The sequence below is a fragment of the Ranitomeya variabilis genome, chromosome 6 (assembly GCF_051348905.1).
Source record: "Ranitomeya variabilis isolate aRanVar5 chromosome 6, aRanVar5.hap1, whole genome shotgun sequence".
Lineage (NCBI taxonomy): Eukaryota > Metazoa > Chordata > Amphibia > Anura > Dendrobatidae > Ranitomeya > Ranitomeya variabilis.
Window position 1 is genome coordinate 182,591,973 of NC_135237.1, and position 6,000 is coordinate 182,597,972.

A 6,000-nucleotide genomic window follows, 5' to 3' on the forward strand; every position below is an offset into this window, starting at 1 on the left:
ATTTGGGCTGGCCATACTGTTATGGTTTCCAATGGCAAGGAAACATCAGAAGCATAGAATAAACGGACAAGCTCTCGGGTGATGGAAACTAGAGCTGACCGCGATGCTAAACCTACACACCACACTAGAAGTAGCCAGGGGGCATTCCTGCGTTGTCTCTAGATGCCGCGCGCCAGCCGGAGAACTAACTACCCCTGGTAGAAGAAAACACAGTCCTGGCTTGCCTCCAGAGAATGTCCCCACAGGAGATAGCAGCCCCCCACATATAATAACGGTGAGAGCAGATGAAAAGACACACGTAGTATGAAAGCAGATTTAGCACAGAGAGGCCCGCTAACTAAATAGCAGAAAGATACAACAGAGGACTTCGCGGTCAGCTGCAAAACCCTTCAAAACACCATCCTGAAATTACCTTAACTCATGTGACAACTCATGCCACTGGAGTGGTAATTTCAGCCCAACAAGAGCTTCCAGCTGCAGAGATTCACATAAGTGCAAACTGGACAAACATACAAAAATAGACTTAAGGACTAAAGTGTCCAACTTAGCTGAGCAGAAAACTGGGAGCAGGAACATGCAACAGAATCACTCTGGATACATTGATGGCCAGCATTAGAATGACTGAGGAGCAAGGTTAAATAGGATACTCCCACATCCTGATAGGAACAGGTGAACTGAAGGCAAGGCTTGCAGGACACCAGTACCACAAGAGACCACCGGGGGAGCCCACGAACCGAATCACAACAGTACCCCCCCCTTAAGGAGGGGGCACCGAACCCTCACAAGAACCGCCAGGGCGATCTGGATGAGCCCTATGAAAGGCACGGACCAAATCAGAAGCATGAACATCAGAAGCTGTAACCCAAGAATTATCCTCTTGACCGTAGCCCTTCCATTTCACCAGATATTGAAGTCTCCGTCTGGAAACACGGGAGTCCAAGATTTTCTCCACCACATACTCCAATTCACCCTCAACCAGCACAGGAGCAGGAGGCTCAACAGAAGGCACAAGTGGTACCTCATACCTCCGCAATAATGACCGATGGAAGACATTATGGATAGCAAAGGATGCTGGGAGGTCCAAGCGAAAAGACACAGGGTTAAGAATTTCCAAGATCTTATAAGGACCGATGAACCGAGGCTTAAACTTAGGAGAAGAGACCCTCATAGGGACAAAACGGGAGGACAACCACACCAAGTCCCCAACACGAAGACGAGGACCAACACGACGATGGCGATTAGCAAAACGTTGAGTCTTCTCCTGGGACAACTCCAAATTGTCCACCACCTGCCCCCAAATACGATGCAACCTATCCACCATGGTATCCACTCCAGGACAATCCGAAGACTCCACCTGACCAGATGAAAAACGAGGATGGAACCCTGAATTGCAAAAGAAAGGGGAGACCAAAGTGACAGAACTGGCCCGATTATTAAGGGCAAACTCAGCCAACGGCAAAAAGGAGACCCAGTCATCCTGATCAGCAGACACGAAACACCTCAAATAAGTCTCCAAGGTCTGATTAGTACGTTCCGTCTGGCCATTTGTCTGGGGATGAAATGCAGACGAAAAAGACAAATCAATGCCCATCCTGGCACAAAACGCCCGCCAAAATCTGGACACAAACTGGGATCCCCTGTCGGAAACGATATTCTCCGGAATACCATGCAGCCGAACCACATTCTGAAAAAACAGGGGCACCAACTCAGATGAGGAAGGCAGCTTGGGCAAGGGCACCAAATGAACCATCTTAGAAAAGCGGTCACACACCACCCAAATGACGGACATCTTCTGAGAAACAGGGAGATCAGAAATAAAATCCATAGAGATGTGTGTCCAAGGCCTCTTAGGAACAGGCAAGGGCAACAACAACCCACTAGCCCGAGAACAACAAGGCTTGGCCCGAGCACAAACATCGCAAGACTGCACAAAAGTACGCACGTCCCGAGACAGGGAAGGCCACCAGAAGGACCTAGCCACCAAATCTCTGGTACCAAAATCTCCCGGATGACCTGCCAACGCAGAAGAATGAACCTCCGAGATGACTCTATTGGTCCACTCATCCGGCACAAACAATCTACCAGGCGGACAACGATCAGGCCGATCCGCCTGAAACTCTTGTAAAGCACGTCGCAGGTCTGGGAAGACAGCAGACAATATCACCCCATCCTTAAGTATACCCGTAGGTTTAGAATCACCAGGGGAATCAGGTTCAAAACTCCTAGAAAGGGCATCCGCCTTCACATTCTTAGTACCTGGCAGATACGAAACCACAAAATTAAACCGGGAGAAAAACAACGACCAGCGCGCCTGTCTAGGATTCAGACGTCTGGCCGACTCAAGATAAATCAAATTTTTGTGATCCGTCAAGACCACCACCTGATGTTTAGCACCCTCAAGCCAATGACGCCACTCCTCGAATGCCCACTTCATCGCCCTGCTTAATTCGCACCAAATTATACGCACCGCGAAGATCAATCTTAGAGAACCACTTCGCCCCCTCAATGCGAGCAAATAAATCTGTCAGCAATGGCAAAGGATATTGATACTTGACTGTGATCTTATTCAAGAGTCTATAATCAATACAAGGTCTCAAAGAACCATCACTTTTAGCTACGAAAAAGAACCCCGCTCCAAGAGGAGACGAAGAAGGACGAATATGTCCCTTCTCCAAGGACTCCCTAATATACTCTCGCATGGCAGCATGTTCAGGTACAGACAGATTGAATAGACGACCCTTAGGAAATTTACTGCCAGGGATCAAATCTATGGCGCAATCGCAATCTCTGTGAGGAGGAAGAGAATTAAGAGAAGATTCCTCAAAAACCTCACGATAATCAGACAAAAACTCAGGAATTTCAGAGGGAATAGATGAAGCAATGGAGACCAAAGGTGTGTCCCCATGATTTCCCTGACATCCCCAGCTTAGTACAGACATTGTTTTCCAGTCAAGGACTGGGTTATGAGTTTGCAACCATGGCAATCCCAGCACCAACACATCATGTAGATTATACAGTACAAGGAAGCGAATCACCTCTTGATGGTCTGGAGTCATACGCATAGTCACTTGTGTCCAGTATTGTGGTTTATTACTAGCCAATGGTGTAGAATCAATACCCTTTAAAGGTATAGGAACTTCCAGAGGCTCTAGATCAAACCCACAGCGCCTGGCAAAGGACCAATCCATAAGACTCAAAGCGGCGCCAGAATCCACATACGCATCCGCAACAATAGAAGATAACGAACAAATTAGAGTTACAGACAAAATAAACTTGGACTGCAAAGTGCCAATAGCAGAGTATTTATCAACTTTCTTTGTTCGTTTAGAGCATGCTGATATAACATGAGTAGAATTTCCACAATAGAAGCACAAATGATTTTTGCGCCTGTAAATCTGTCGTTCGCTTCTGGACAGAAAGCTATCACATTGCATACTCTGTGGTGCCTCTTCAGAAGACACCGCCAACTGGTGCACAGGTTTGCGTTCCCGTAAACGCCGATCAATTTGAATTGCCATTGTCATGGACTCATTCAGACCAGTAGGCGCAGGAAACCCCACCATGACGTCTTTTACAGCATCAGAGAGACCTTCTCTGAAAATTGCCGCCAGAGCGCACTCATTCCACTGAGTAAGCACAGACCATTTTCGAAATTTTTGGCAATATATTTCGGCTTCATCTTGCCCCTGAGAGAGGGCTATTAGGGCTTTCTCAGCCTGAATCTCCAAATTTGGTTCCTCATAAAGCAACCCCAAAGCCAGAAAAAACGCATCCACATTGAGCAACGCAGGATCCCCTGGTGCCAATGAAAATGCCCAATTTTGGGGGTCACACCGCAGTAAAGAAATAACAATTTTTACTTGCTGGGCAGGATCTCCAGCAGAATGAGATCTCAGTGAAAGAAACAATTTACAATTGTATTTAAAATTTAGAAAACAAGATCGATCTCCAGAAAAAAACTCCGGTATAGGAATTTTAGGTTCAGACCGAGGAGCATGTAACAAAAAATCTTGTATATTCTGAACTTTAGAGGCAAGATTATTCAAATTGGCAGCCAGACTCTGGGGATCCATATTTCAACAGATAAAGTCTTAGCCATTCAGGGGTTAAGAGGAGAGGAAAACAGGAGACTGCAATTAGAGCTGGAGTGCAACTTCAGAGGAAGGAAAAAAAAAAGGTTTCACACAGTTCCTTTTCTCTCCTGCTTCAGCCTATAGATTAAACATTTGGGCTGGCCATACTGTTATGGTTTCCAATGGCAAGGAAACATCAGAAGCATAGAATAAACGGACAAGCTCTCGGGTGATGGAAACTAGAGCTGACCGCGATGCTAAACCTACACACCACACTAGAAGTAGCCAGGGGGCATTCCTGCGTTGTCTCTAGATGCCGCGCGCCAGCCGGAGAACTAACTACCCCTGGTAGAAGAAAACACAGTCCTGGCTTGCCTCCAGAGAATGTCCCCACAGGAGATAGCAGCCCCCCACATATAATAACGGTGAGAGCAGATGAAAAGACACACGTAGTATGAAAGCAGATTTAGCACAGAGAGGCCCGCTAACTAAATAGCAGAAAGATACAACAGAGGACTTCGCGGTCAGCTGCAAAACCCTTCAAAACACCATCCTGAAATTACCTTAACTCATGTGACAACTCATGCCACTGGAGTGGTAATTTCAGCCCAACAAGAGCTTCCAGCTGCAGAGATTCACATAAGTGCAAACTGGACAAACATACAAAAATAGACTTAAGGACTAAAGTGTCCAACTTAGCTGAGCAGAAAACTGGGAGCAGGAACATGCAACAGAATCACTCTGGATACATTGATGGCCAGCATTAGAATGACTGAGGAGCAAGGTTAAATAGGATACTCCCACATCCTGATAGGAACAGGTGAACTGAAGGCAAGGCTTGCAGGACACCAGTACCACAAGAGACCACCGGGGGAGCCCACGAACCGAATCACAACAGCAGTCACCTTCATATTTTTTTAAGGAAATCATTAGAAGAAGGACACACAGATCTTTCTTAGACATCTCTAATGATCCAACAATTACCATATATACTCGAGTATAAGCCGAGATTTTCAGCCCACTTTTTTGGGCTGAAATTGCCCCTCTCGGCTTATACTCGTGTCATACCTGGGGGTCGACAGGGGAGGGGGAGCGGGGGCTGTCTAAAAATACTCACCTAGTCCAGGCGCGGTCCCTGCAGGTCCCTGTCTTCCCCGGCGCCGGCAGCAGCAGCTTCAGCTTCTTCCTGCACTGAGCGGTCACATGGTCCCGCTCATTACAGTAAATGAATATTCGGCTCCACCTCCCATAGGGGTGGAGCCGCATAGTCATTACTGTAATCAGCGGTACCATGTGACCGCTGAGTACAGGATGAAGCGCTGCGGCGTCGGGGAAGCGGGATCTACACAGCGGCAGGACCAGGTGAGTATACAGGGAGGGGAGCGCTGCGCTGCGCGATAGTCACCTGCTCCTCAGTCAGTGCTGGAGACAGATCGGCGCCCGGAACGAGGAGCAGGTGACTATTGAAAGTGCGGGGGCCTGAGCGACGGAGAGGTGAGTATGTGATTTTTTTTATCGTAGCAAATGGGGCAAGTGTCTGTATGGAGCATCTATGGGGCCATAACGTTCCTGCAGCACTATATGGGGCCTGTCATGGTTCCCAATGGCAAGGGAAAGTGTTGTGAATTTGGATTCTGGGCTCCCCCGGTGGCCGCTTGTGGAATTGGACTTGTCATCCTTTTTCCTGTTTCACCTGATTCCATCAGTAGTGGGTGTCGCTATTTAAGCTCATTTCTCTGGTGGTTTCTTGCCGGTCAACAATGTTATCTGATGCCTCTCAGTGCTTGTTCCTGCTTCTAGACAACTACTGATAAGTTGGACTTTTGTCCATGTTTTGTTTGCCTATTTGTTCCAGTTCGCAGCTGAAGTTTTGTTACTGTGTCTGGAAAGCTCTCGTCGATCAGGGATTGCTACTCTGGCGTTATGA